At 36.1% G+C, this 14,400-nt stretch overlaps 1 pseudogene; it reads right to left on the bottom strand.

Annotated features, from left to right (window-relative positions):
* Positions 1-10,355: 10,355 nt before the first annotated feature.
* LOC112738185 (large ribosomal subunit protein uL30w-like) lies at positions 10,356-12,260 on the bottom strand (annotated as a pseudogene).
* Positions 12,261-14,400: the final 2,140 nt, after the last annotated feature.

Here is a 14,400-nt window from a genome sequence, read left to right as displayed (position 1 = left end):
CTTGATAAACCGCTTCCAAGTTTCCAACGATGATATGTCTTGGAGATTGCGCGCCCTTCTCAACATCAATATCAAGCTTCTTGGAAGAGTTCTCCATGATGCTACATTCCCATGGACTTTCAATATCTCCGAGATCTTCAACCACTTCTCCCCTTTCTTCAATGATCATAGGCTTCTCCAATTGTTCCAACACAAAATTTGACTCCTCCTTTTCCACCGAATTTTCCAATTTCTCTTTCATGCTTTGCTCTTCTTTTGACTTTTCACGTGTGGTTACGGAAGTACCTTGAGTATTCAAGCATTGGTGGGCTAAAATGTGCACCACCTTGGTCAAATTGGTCACAAACTCAAGTGTATCCCGTTTCATGGCCTCTTGTCCTTGGAGTAACAAAGTGAGAGGATCGTCTATTGGGGCTTGGGGTGAATAGGAAGGTTCATTATTTTGGAGGGAGGGTTCATGGTAGGAAGGTGGTTCTTCTTGGTAAAGGTATGGAGATGATGAGTATTGAGGTGGTTCTTGGGAGTAATCTTGATATGGTTGTGGTGATTCTAGAGGTTCTTGCTCATAATGGCCATAAAAATATGGTGTGGATGATTGGTTATATGATGGATATGGATCATAGGGTGGTGCTTGGTGATGAAAGGCTTGTAAGAATGGTTGAGGTTCATGTTGAGGGTGAGAGTCATAGGCATATGGTGGTGGTGCTTGGAAGTCACAAGGTGATTCACCATAGCCATTGGATTGGTATGCATCATAGAATGGCTCTTCTTCATAGTGCCTTGGTGGGGGTTGTTGCCATAAAGATTGATCATATGCATATGGCTCCTACCACCTTTGGTCATCCCATTCTTGATACACATCTTCATTATAGTCCTCATTTCCTACAATATGTTGATAACCAAACTCATAGCCAAGGTGAGAATTCATGATAGCAAGAAGAAAATGAAAACAAAATCAAATAAGAAACAAGAAAATTAAATCCTAAAACTAGCAAGAGCTAACAAAAGCAAACATATTCACACTATTCACATATATACAATAACCAATAACATAACACCATTGCAATCCCCGGCAACGGCGCCATTTTGATGAACGGATTATTGACGGTTTAGAATTTCACAAATGAATTCTCGTTGCAAGTATAGTTTCTAAACCAATCACTAATCCTTTCATACAAAAAGTTGTTTGTCACTAAAACAAACCCCTAAAATTTATAAACCGAAGTATTCAAACCTCGGGTCGTTCTCCCTAGGAATTACAATGAAGTGTCTTGTTATCGGTTGTGAGTTATATTTGGGGTTTTGATATGAAGCATGAAAGATAAATGGTAAGAAAGTAAACTAATGGCTAAAAAGGTCTTGGCAAGGGTTGGTGGTCAACGATCTCTATCCTAATCACTAACCACAATATGAGAATTGGCAAGGATTAATCTCATTAAATCATCCTCTAACTAGTAGTAAAGGAAAGTCAAATGAGCTATATCAATCCTACTCCATAAGTCCTAACTCTCTACTAATTCAATTAGTGAGAACTAGGGTCAATGGATCCCAATCATCAATTACTTGGACATTAGTAACTCAAGAGTTCCTAAGTTACCTTTCCAAGCCAAGAACATAAAATTCTACTCTAAAATCCAGCCAAGCATTTCATCAAACACTTGGAAGGCATAAAAGAAAAGAAAAGTAAATTGATAACAAAAATAGAATCTAACAACAATTATGGCAATGAATTAACAACAACAATCAAAAGGAACACAATTATTATGAATTACCTCTAATTGAATTGAAAGAAAATAGAAGGAGCAAAAGTAGATCTACAACAAAACATAAGAACAACATAAAGGAAATTACAACAAAAGAATAGAAGAAGAATGAATGTAACAACAAGGAATTGAGAGGTAGAAGTAGAAGAAAGCAAAGATTAAAATCTAGATCTAAGGTTATTGAACTAAACCTAATCCTAATTCTAGAGAGAAGTGAGAGCTTCTCTCTCTAGAAACTAACTCTCACTACTAAACTAAACTCAAAACTAAAAGTGATTAGTGGTTGGGAATGATGATGATCATTCCTTATGTCTTCCCCTTAATCCTTCATCCTTTTATTCCTTTCCCTCAGCAATTTGGCGCCAAAAATGGGTTCAGAAACCCTCTCAAATCGCCAGGCACGTGTTGCATTAATGAGGTCATGTGCCATCATCGGCACGTGCGCGCATGGTACGCGTGCGCGTCCCTGGTCGATTCTGCAATGTGCGCGCGAGCGCCTTGTGCGCGTGCATGGCTGACTTGCTTCTTTGACTTTTTATGCTTCTCTCCACTTGTATGTTTCCTTCCTTGCTTCCTTTGATCCATGCCTAGCCTATTTCAATCCTGGAATTACTAGCAAACACCTCAAGGCATCTTATGGAATCAAAGAAGAACTAGAATTCATCAAAATAAGGCTTAACAAGCATGTTTTTACACTTAAGCACAAATATGGGAGAGATAACAAAATCATGCTAATTCCTAGGCTAAATGTGACAAAAGGTTATCAAAATACTCTAAATTCAATGCAAAACAAACCGTCAAATTGGGGTTTGTCAATCTCCAACTCTTAAAATGCTCTTTCAACGTACCAGGCACAATCCACGCCTGTCCAAACGCCGAGATCCAAGCACACCACACCTGCCAAGAGTACTCACATGTAATACATAAGTGTTGTATATTTTCAACATCTTTCTTACACAACACGCACACCACATCATTCTGTTGTAGGATTCCCAGTCTACTTAGCCGATCCTTTGTGTTGACCCGGCCTACCAAAACAAATCACGCGAATAACTCCACTCGAGGCGAAACTAGACCTTTCCAAATCTCCTTTGTGAATCTGAACCTCAGGAGCTCCTCATCCAAAGTCTCTTCCTGCAAAATCTGCATAAATGAATTAGTAGAATAAACGCCTTCCTTATCAAATTTCCACACCACTCTGTCTTGCACATCTGCTATCAATCTAACAGATTGCAAGATGTGAAATAGTTGGTTTAAAGTATCTGTCTCCCATTGTCGTAATTCTCTTCTCCACTGGAAGTGCCAAACTCACTCTATCCCATCCCAAAACCCACAATCCCCTATTACTGAACCTCTCTGGTTTGAAATCAAGAAGAGTCGCGGAAAGGAGTCTTTTAGCTTTCCCACTTGTAGCCATGTATCCTCCCAAAATCTGGTGGATCTTCCATCTCCTACTTCCATAGCCAGGCCATCAATCATTTTCTGCTTGACATGTTGCTCCCTAATTTGCACTTGACATATGTCTTTCCACGGAACCCCCCTCTTCGGTAAAGTCTGAGTTGACAACAAGTGATTTGAGTTCAAGCTATTGCAGGAACATACAATCTTCTTCCAAAGAGGACATTCCTCCTTAAAGAACCGCCACCACCATTTAAACAGTAAAGCGGAGTTACGGACCACAGCATCACCCACCCCCAAAAGAACCTCCTCTGCAAGGATATAATTCTCCGTGCAACCGCATTAGGCATCTTGTATAGATTCAGGTAATAAATAGGCAGGCTGTTAATTACTGACTTAATAAGTATTAGCTTACCAGCCTTACTAATGATCTTTGCTTTCCACATGCTGAGTTTTTCTTCCACCTTATCTATAACCGGCTTCCAAGTTTTTACCAACCACGGATTTGCTCCTAAACTGATGCCAATGTACCTCACCGGTAGAGCTGCCTCTTGACAACCTAGTAGCCGGCACATCCTGTTAACCCACTCCTGGCTGCAATTCACTGGTCTCAAGTTAGACTTCTCAAAGTTAATGCTCAACCCAGATATCATTTCAAAGCACCTCAGAAGCCTCTTATAGTTCCTCCGTGTCTCCTCCTCGTCTGGTGGGCAGAAAAGTATAATGTCATCAGCAAATTGTAAGTGTGATAACTCTATATTATCCCTACCAACTAAGAGTGGAGATATCCGACCATTCCTAACTGCCTCCCCGATCATCCTGTTCAACACATCCACCACCAAAACAAACAAGAACGACGATAAAGGGTCGCCTTGACGTAGTCCCCTCTCCATTTTGAAAGGTTTCGATGGTGATCCATTAACTAGAATAGAGATAGAAGCCGAAGTAACACACTCCCTAATCCACGCCCTCCATTTTCTTCCGAAGCCCATCTTCTCCAGCACAATATCAACAAAGTACCATTTGACTCTATCATAGGCTTTTTGGAAGTCCAGTTTAATAATCGCTGATTCTTTCTTTTTCAGTTTCAACCATTGCATGGTTTCACAAGCAATTAAAGCACCATCATGTATCTTTCTCCCCTTCACAAAAGCACTCTGTGATTCTCCGACTAAGCCTGGCATAACCCTCCTCATTCTTCGTGTCAACAATTTAGAAATAACCTTATAGACACACCCAACCATACTGATGGGTCTGAGATCTTTTATCTCCTTAGCCCCAAAAAATTTCGGAGCCAACACTACCCATGTGATATTAGCATCTGCTGGTAATCGTGCTGTCTCAAAGAAAACCATCACAGCTACAGTGAACTTCGTTCCTATCTCGTTCCAGTACTTAGAGTTAAAAGATGGATGTAGTGTGATTAATGATGAAGCTAGCAAGCTCCTTATATAGAGGGTTATTTTTTGGATATAGTCATCTAGGATGCAGAGACACCTAGTTCATTAGACATGTATCTCGAATACGGTGACCACATTTTGTGTCTCTAACTATATCTCGAGTACTGTGACCCTGTTTACGTGTCTGAATATATCTTAGTTACTGTGATCCTGTTCAAAATACGACTATATATTAGATACCGAGTACCCGTTTTTAGTTATGCGTCACATCCCGACTTCACCCAGGATATATTCAACTTTGATAGTCTCATTTCCTGGGTACTCAGTCATGGGGATATGAGTTTAATGAAATTTGGATCATAGCACCCAAGATATGACATGTTGTATATATCAATAAATACACTGTGGTTTATGTATTTTGGTAAATAATATATTATTTATTTTAAATAAAAAATCCTATAAACTTGTTAACCATCCTAATCAAGAATTTGATAACCCCTGTATCATCTGTAAAGTTGTACATTTTGTTCCCCTCAAAAGACACAATTTAAGCCTATCGCAGGTAAAATTATTCCTGCACAGAAGCACGATGTCCTTAGGATTTGTCACGCGTCCTTCTACATGTGCAGGGACGGACTTAGGGGGGAGTGGAGGCCTTGGCCCGCCCCCGCCCCTCCAACCCCAATATTCTTTAAATAAATAATAATAAGTTATTAAGTATATGAAATTATTATATATTATATAATGTTATTTTTTGTTTGAAAAATATATTTAGTATTTAGTCTAATATAAATAAGAGTCCAGTCCAAATATTAATGATCTTTAATATCTAAAAAGTAAGTAAAATAATAGAACGATTTTATCCAAATGATTTCAATAACCAAGAGAAATTTGACACTAGAATGCAAGCTCAATATTATAAATTTGATTGTTCCTAATCATGTTGAATTAAGTAACTTGTGCATAATTTTTGAGTTATGTCAAGGATTAACAAAGACAGGAAAGTCTTTAATGTATTATTTGATTGATAATTTGATTCGCTTAGTATTAACTCTTCCTGTTTCAACTGCTACAACTGATAGATCTCTTTTAGCTATGAATATTGTAAAGAATAGACTCGGAAATAAAATGAAAGATGAATTTCTTGTTAATTATCTTTTGATTTACATTGGAAAGAAAATTATTGAAAGATTTAACACAAATTCTATTATCAATAAATTTTATAATATGAAGAATCAACATGCACCATTTCATTGGTAAAAAATAAGGTAAATGACAAACAATTCAAATGGCATTCAATATTACATGATAGTCCTAAAGACAAAAATGTTACATGCATGTCTAATTTTGAAAATGTAACTATATAAATCTAAACTAATCAATTCAATTTACATTTTCTCTATATAAATCAATCAATTGGATTCAATTTAGCTAAGGAAGTGGTAAATCAAAATAGATAGATTCAATTTACTAAAAGAGAAACTTTCAGGATGTAAATTGAAGTAGCTAGTTTCAATTTACTACATTTGATACCCTAGTAGGTAAATCAAAGCTTAACGTATACAAATTAGTAGGACTCGCAATGGCTAATGAAGATAGTTTTTTAGTTTTTGTGTACTATAGAGGGACGATTAAGAAAAAATACGAGAGAATAAAATTTACTGATAAGGATCAGTTGAGTGTTTTTATTCCAAAAACTAGGATTGCATGGCATGAAATAGGTGGAAAAGTTATTTTATAGGTGATAGACAGTGATGAAGATTTGCAAGTTTTGTTTCACTATTGTTGTCGGTTTCTTGAAGTGAGAACCCATGAGCTATTGTCTAAGTTTGGAGCTGTGATTTAGGAGGATCGAATCCGAATCATCAATCTTTAGTAATGCCATGAGCCTCTAGTTTAATGCGTGTTGGTACCTCTTCGTCTGTGCTTGTCATTGCACCTGAGGCAGTTTTGGTAGCATCTCCGTCCTTCTCAGCTGATCTTAACCGTGATGCTGATGGATAAATAGGTGATAATCGACCTTTTGGTCAACTTGCAATGGCCGGTACTCCTGTTATGATCCCGGTTTTTGGGGAGGGTGGAGAACCAGATGCTGTCGAATATGTACTGCGAGATGATGATGATGATGATGATGATGATGATGATGATGATGATGATGATGATGATGTGGAATCCACCATGATTGATGAGGATAGCGATGATGATCTAGAGGGAAGTATTTCAGTTGGGTGTGGTAGAGCATCTAGTTCGGGAACTCAACAATACCACCCCCCCCCCCCGCATTTTTGACGTTAGACTTTGAGGCCATGACATAACAGGGGTTATCGAATGTAGCATATGAATTTGGGGCCAGAGTTACAGGATACAACAGGTCTTAAGCGTAAAGACTTATAGCATCCGCTGTGAGATTGAGTACAAAGTGTTGGAATCTGATCATATCAAGTACCATGGAAAGTGTAAGGAGTTTGAAAACGGCTACACATGGTTGATTCGGGTCACTCTTCGCCGGTGAAAGGGATCTGAGAGGTAAGAAGGTATAATGGACCTCATACATGTTTGACCACGTCGATATCTAGTGATCATAGGATGCTTGATTATCCTGTTATATATGCTTTCATCTCTGCCTCTCCCTCCACATCGACCTCTACCTCGACCACCACCCCTCCCTCCCTGTTGACTGTGACCCCTAGCTCGTCTATGGTCTCGACCCCTCCTCTACATTGCATCAATCGCATCCTTGAGCCACCTCCACTCACGTGCACTCGCTCGTGTCCCAACACGACATCTTTGCTCAACACGACACCTGTCTGGAACATCAAGAACCTGCCCTGGACCTCTGTGTTACCTCTGTCAGGATTGCAACTTCTCTAGGGTCACCGAGGAAGAGCTTAGGCGACAAGAATCTCCTTCCATGCTCATGCTAGCACTCCAAGTACGCCTGTGACACTTTTGGGTTTGGAACGACATTAAATCGTAACACATGCTGGGCCCTGTGAGTCCAATAGAGGTGGCAAGTTTGTAACGTACTCGAAAATCACTGATCATAGCCTTTGCCATCATTCGACATAAAAAAATCAATGTTGAGTGTGGCACGAGGTCGATGCTATACTCCACCAAACTGTGGTAGCACCCTATCCACCTGATGTCACTATCACAGCAAAATAGATCAATGCCGTAATAGCCCTCCATAACGCTATATGCTGAGACTCTAGTATCTCGGGATACAGTATTTGAACAACCTCTCATGAGTTATAAAGCATCCACGTGAACTGTTAAAGAGAAATGATTGATGAAGGTCGTAAATAAAAAATAAAAAGTTATATAACTTAACAATAATAACCTGAAAGCTAAAATACTCACATCCCTGCCTTGAAGTAAATCTATCTTGAGCCTCCAATGCGTGACTCTAGGCCATTTCTCGCTCAATGTTGGCTGATATGCTGACCACCTGCCACCCGATACATTAGCTCATCAACAGCCATATACGGAAAATATATTAATCAGCAAAACATATTTAAACATAAACACCTCGATGCCAACGGCCAATGAAATGTGTCAAACCCATCAGACCTGAAATCTGAGAAACGCCAAAAGATCCATGACTGAAGGAGATGCAATGGACCAGCCAACTTAATGATGTTCTTGTTGGCCATAGCACCTACATCAATATAACCCCAAAAGAGCAGCGGATCCCCAGCTATATCTGCCCATATCCTCTAACCTAGCTACGTACGGTAACCACCGGATATGAAAACGTGTACCAAACTTGTCCCTAAAGAGCTGAGTTGATAACAACATCATCATGTACGCTCTCGTATACCTCCTAACTATATCCTCGTCTCCGCCGTGAGAAAACTCACTAAATGTATCCTACATCCAAGTGCACTTCACAATAAACTTGTTGATGTAGCCCGTAGGAGGTAAGACACCCAATAGGACCTCGAACCAAGTCCATGCAGGTCGGCCACCCTTAATGCATCTCTCAAAGTCCCTCAGACATCCACTAACATACTCACAGTCGATCGGGAGGCCTAACTAGTACGCGTAATCGTGCACTCCCCGTATGGCATATGAAAGGTATGCGTCTTCGAACGTCATCTCTCCACAAATGCATTGACAAGCGGCTCATCCCACAAAAACCAGTGTTTGTTCATCCTTGCAAGATGGTATAAACCGATCATCTGCAAGTACGATATAGTCCTATCGCCAAGGACATACCATGTTGCCTCCTCATGCTGGTAATATATCGGGTGGGATATATAATGATAAATTTTTTTCTAAAAACCATAATAATTAACAAAATAATACATTAAACGAATATTAAATTATGCATGTCCTTTCGACAATAAATACAAACACCCCAAATTATAATCTTACAACACTCATATATTAAACAAATTAAAAAAAAAAAAAATTTAAGCTAAATTTAAAATCACCTAACACGGAAAATTCTAATAAAAAAATTTAATGTAAAACATCAGTGACACTTTTAACTTAAAATAAATCATAATTAAACTTTTAGTTACTAAATATTCTAACATTTATAACATATAAATCCTAACAAAACCTCTGATTACTATTCTAACTAACATTTATAATAATTATTCTAAGTAACATTTGTAGTTTTAAAATTCTAACAAACTACTAAATTACTACTCTAACTAACATTTATAATTTAAAAATTCTAACTAACGTTTATAATCAAATACTCTAAGCGACTTAATATTGATAACATTTCTAAACTATCTTGAACAAAATGTTTTTTTTTCACTTACCTCTTCATTGATGCTACCAGTAATATGGGCAACTCCGTCCAACTGGTAAATATGATCCGGGTTATTTTTCATGTCCGCAATTTTGAATCTTGTGCTATGACATCACTTTTCTCTCATCCGGGTTATTTTTCATGTCCGCAATTTTGAATCTTGTGCTATGACATCACTTTTCTCTCGTGTGGGTCGCGGGAGGGGGGTGTGTTGTGATTTATAATTCGAAACAAATAAATTCGAATTATATGTATGTGTATACTAATAGTAAATCGAATCTACCTAATTCGATTTACCTTGGCCTCCTTTTCCTATAAATAAAATTCAATTATTTTCATTTACTATGGGCCTTAAATCGAATATCTTTGCTTCGATTTACCATGGACAAACCGAAATCAAAGCGTTTTCTTACTAAATTGAAGCTAGTTAATTCGATTTACCATTATCCATGCTAATTTGAATTCATTTAATTCGATTTACATTGAGAAAGTGTAAATCAAATCTAGTTGATTCGAGTGTAAATCAAATCTAGTTGATTCGATTTACATTGATATGCAAACGAGACATTCATGTAATTTGTTTAGATTTAGGACATTGGTATAATATTGAAATCCATACTATTTGTTTATGTGAATTACCCTAAAAAATACACCTTTTTTATACTTCAAAATATATTCTCTATCAGTATATTTTTGTAATACATCTTATATTATATAATTTATTTAATATTATTTATGTTATTAACCCTCATAATAATATTTCTGGATCGTACGTGTTGAAAATTTTTTCATTCTACACCGTAGAATTGGCCTAATGTTAATATAGCTCAATTCTTAAATAAGGGCTTCAAAACTTAATAATATTTTCCTTGTTTCCTCATGATCCCAAACAAGGTGCATGAACAGAATAATATAGTTTACTTCTTTCTTTTCAAAACGGTGAAATGCAATTGAGGTATAGTTTAAAGGGAGTAAATTGTACTTAACCACAACAAAATTCAGAAAAGGAATCAAAATAGAAAGCAAGAATGATCAGAAATCAGAATCGAACAATAAAGTAAAAATCATAACATCCTCATCGGTTCAAGCATTAGTCAAAACAACAAAGATTCTTTTCAAACCAAAACTTGAAGAACGAAAATAACATCTTATCCTTAATGATTTTATAATACTAATGACCATATAACAAAAAAGTAAATTAATTCATCCTTCTAATAAGCTCATTTATGTAAGCTTCCCTGTTACCTGCGTCACCTCCTTCTGACATAATGATTCCTTTTCTTCTTCAAACCACCCAATGGAGCCTTCAATTTGAAGGGCCATAGGAAGTTGTTTGCTTCTCTGAAGTGAGGACCAACTGTCATTATCTCGTGGATCAGATCTTCAACGCATATAATTCCGTGCTTCCCCAATGTCTAACTTGAATATTTTGATCATATAAGGGCAATTGAACATATCATTACAACAACAATCACTGAATTTGTTTCCTTTTTCCGTCACCATCATGGTTTAACACCATTGGATCAATGTACAAGTATATGAAGAGATTGAAAGAAAAGTGACAATTACATATAAAAGAGATTGAAGGGAACATAAATCATACACCAGACTCACCTGTTCAATGATGGAGTTGTCTGTCAAAGCAATTCTCTGCTTATCAACTTTTCCATAGCCTCTCTTGTAAATTAATTCTCTAACACTCTTCAGATTGGGATACCTGAAATATCAATTTTGAATGCTTTAAGAAGGCATTATGCAGGTAAGCGACTCAAGATGATGTGGTCTCTGAATATGTGAAATTCGCATACCCGTATGTAACATACGGCTCTACCCTGTGCAGCATATTCATGGTTGCTTTGTTAACCTTGAGGAATACACCATTAAAGATCTGAAGCCAAAAGAACTTGAAATAAGGCTATACCCTAATACCACAAGTACATAGTGTATAAATATAAGATACACCACAATTAAGAGCATAATTTGGGGGAGAATAAGTTGTGAAAGAAAATTAACATAACTTTGAATTTTATGTTGTGACTAATATTGGTGGCCTTGAAACATTGCGCATATTACTGAATACAAAAGACAACAATTTGTGCACAATCAAAAGAATAATGTTTTCTAATCATTACCTTCCAAAGTGAGGTTTTTCTACCAAGTAGATCAGAATACATGAAATTTGCCAAAAACAAATGCTTTTCGAGAATGACAAAAAATGACCAGACAAATATAACCTATTCCAATTTAAATACATAGCTTCTCTATAACAGCAAATGAACCAACAAAACAGATCGAGACAGCACTTAAGAACAGACTTGGTAACTATAGCATAGTTGAAGGGTCCAAAAATCATTCGTGGCCAAAGCTGATATGCCAGTATCAATGGCATAGTAGTGGAGAAACACATTGCATGCATGGCAGCACACACATAAACATAGTAGTTTAAATCATCACAATAGATTTACCTGCCTCAACCGCAAGAGCTGCAAAATCTTCCTTATCTTAGGGTGCATAGCATTGATACTGCCATCATACAATGAACAACAATGAAGCTTGTATAAAACACTTTAGATAATTTGGTATTAAAATAACTAATAATTCTAAATGAAAAGAAAGATAATTACCCACGGATCCTGATGATGAATAAGAGTTTAGCTTCAGGATCGACATAAAAGCCTCCTTTAAGAAGAAAATGTAATTAGGGATTGAAAAGAGTGAATTGAGAAAGCAAAAAATGAAAATGCAATTGGTTGTGTTGAACCTGCTGAGCGTATTCCTTAGAGTCTGTTAAAAATCAACTTGCGAGTTTGGAAGCTGGTTTTCTTAGCGGCTTGGAGCTGTTGGGTTTTGGCGAGGGCCCACTCCTCGCTCCTCTTCTACAGATTCTGGAACCACGGCTTTCACTTCCGCCTTCGACATCTTCCTTCTACCATTCACGCTAGGTTTTGCTGAAGCTAGGACTTTTTCTTATCAGGAACATGAGCTTTTTTGTTACCACAAAACTGGGTTTTTCCTCTTTTTCTGCAAATTAATCTTTTATCTTTCCTGGCCAAAAAATAAATATTATTACTCATTAAAATGGATTATATTTCTAAAGGTTAATTTTTTTATAATTTTATCAAAATTATAATTAAATTCTTATAATTTAAAAATGTTTCAATTATTTCCATACACTATTTTAAAATTTTTAATTAGGTTCTTGTTAAACAAAAAATATTAGAATTAATAAAATATTTTAAAAATAAAAAATGCCCAAGTTTAGGAATTTAGTACTTAGATGTGGATATTTTTAACTTTAAAAAAAATATTCTGTTAATTCTAATATTTTTTAAAGTAAAGACCTAAATAAAATTCAAAATCGTATAAAAATGCAATTAGAAACTTTTAATATGTATGAACTTAATTACAAATTTAATAAAATTATATAAATTGAGAGAATAATTTTAATTTCTTTTCTAAAATATAGAAATGATAGGGACTAATTTTTCAATTCCTCAAGTTTGGAGTTAACTCATCTAATTAACTTAGAGAAATGATTTCAATAAAATTATAATGTGCCGAAATTTATAGCGTTGCCGCTAGAAGGAGTAGCACGTAGAACTGCAAAACCAAAAAGTAAGCCTCTTAAAAATGATTATGCACATCTCTAAAGAGAAGGATTCCATTGCATCGTTTTTGTCTCCAGGGAGAAGTGGATAATCTCAGTCACATAAGTTTTGTTACAACATCAAATCTTAAGTTTTGTCAATCTTCAAATTAAAGACTAAAAAATACTACATGCACACTAAAAATCAACTAATATGTACTATTTTATTCATTTTCAATGTGTATTTTTATATTTTAAACATATATTGTATACAGATAATTTATTTTTAGTGTACACTTGAAATAGTCATTAGAAAATATCCTTAATTTTGTTTTCATGATAGCCAGATCTTTAATGGTGTATTCCCCTCAAGATTAACAAATTAAAGCTTCAAAGCAACCTTGAATATGCTGCACAGGTTAGAGCCTTACCTTTCATATGCATATGCGAAATTTCACATATCTAAAGACCATATTCTTGTTATGCTACAAAGCAACCTTGAATATGCTGCACAGGTTAGAGCCTTACATTAATTTTGGTTGGTCAAGTAATTAATTCACTCATTCATGTGAAGAATTGTTGATTTTAAATGTCGTTTTAATTTGTGCATGCAGATGAGAAAGTAAATGTTTGATTCTCTCTAGTAAGATTTGCATTTCAAGGAATGTAGTCAATATTTTTCTTATTCTCTCCCCAGCATTCTAAGTATGATTCCATAGATAATTCAGTTGTCCCCTGTATTGATAAAACACTCGAATGTTACCACTACCCCTTCACTTCCTGACACTAATTCCTCTTCTACTGCTGATTTACCCTCCCGCCAATTACCAAAATTTGGCCTACACTGTAACAACTCAAAATCCTGAAGAACCACCACTTAAAGACAGTTTCTATAGCTCTTCAATCTCCTAAGTGGCTGCAAGGCATGAAAGAAGAGTATAAAAAGCATTGATTAATACTAATACAGTAGTAATACTTGGCAATATAGGTAGTAGATAGGGGTTTCTACAATCTACAATAAAAAAGATGGAGCTGTCCAAACTCCAAAAGGACAAGACAGACTTGTAGCCAACACCCAACAGGTTCCAAAAGGCTCAAGGAATTGGTCTTGAACAATTGTTTTGTCCAGTCATTCCGCTTGTTATTATTAGACTAATTTTGATAATTGCTTTGAGCAAAGGCTGGATAATTTCAACAAAGCATTTCTAAATGCTGATTTATATCATAGAATTTTTATGACAAAGCCAAAAGGCTTTACTAAGGAGCTGTTACTCTAGTTTATAAATTGAACAAAAGTTTCTCTCTAAACTAAAACTAGTCTCAAGAAAGTGACTTTAAAACTTTGACTTTTATAACACCAAATTAGATACATTTGTTAAGAACGTCCAACATATATATGTTGTGCAATATATAATATAATATAATATTATCTGAAATCTCTTAAATTATGTGTAACTTATATCGGATGATTTTTTCGACATCACAAAC

The sequence above is a fragment of the Arachis hypogaea genome, chromosome 13, assembly GCF_003086295.3.
Source record: "Arachis hypogaea cultivar Tifrunner chromosome 13, arahy.Tifrunner.gnm2.J5K5, whole genome shotgun sequence".
Lineage (NCBI taxonomy): Eukaryota > Viridiplantae > Streptophyta > Magnoliopsida > Fabales > Fabaceae > Arachis > Arachis hypogaea.
The sequence above is the reverse complement of the archived record's forward strand: the minus strand, read 5'-3'. Positions and strand labels throughout refer to the sequence as shown.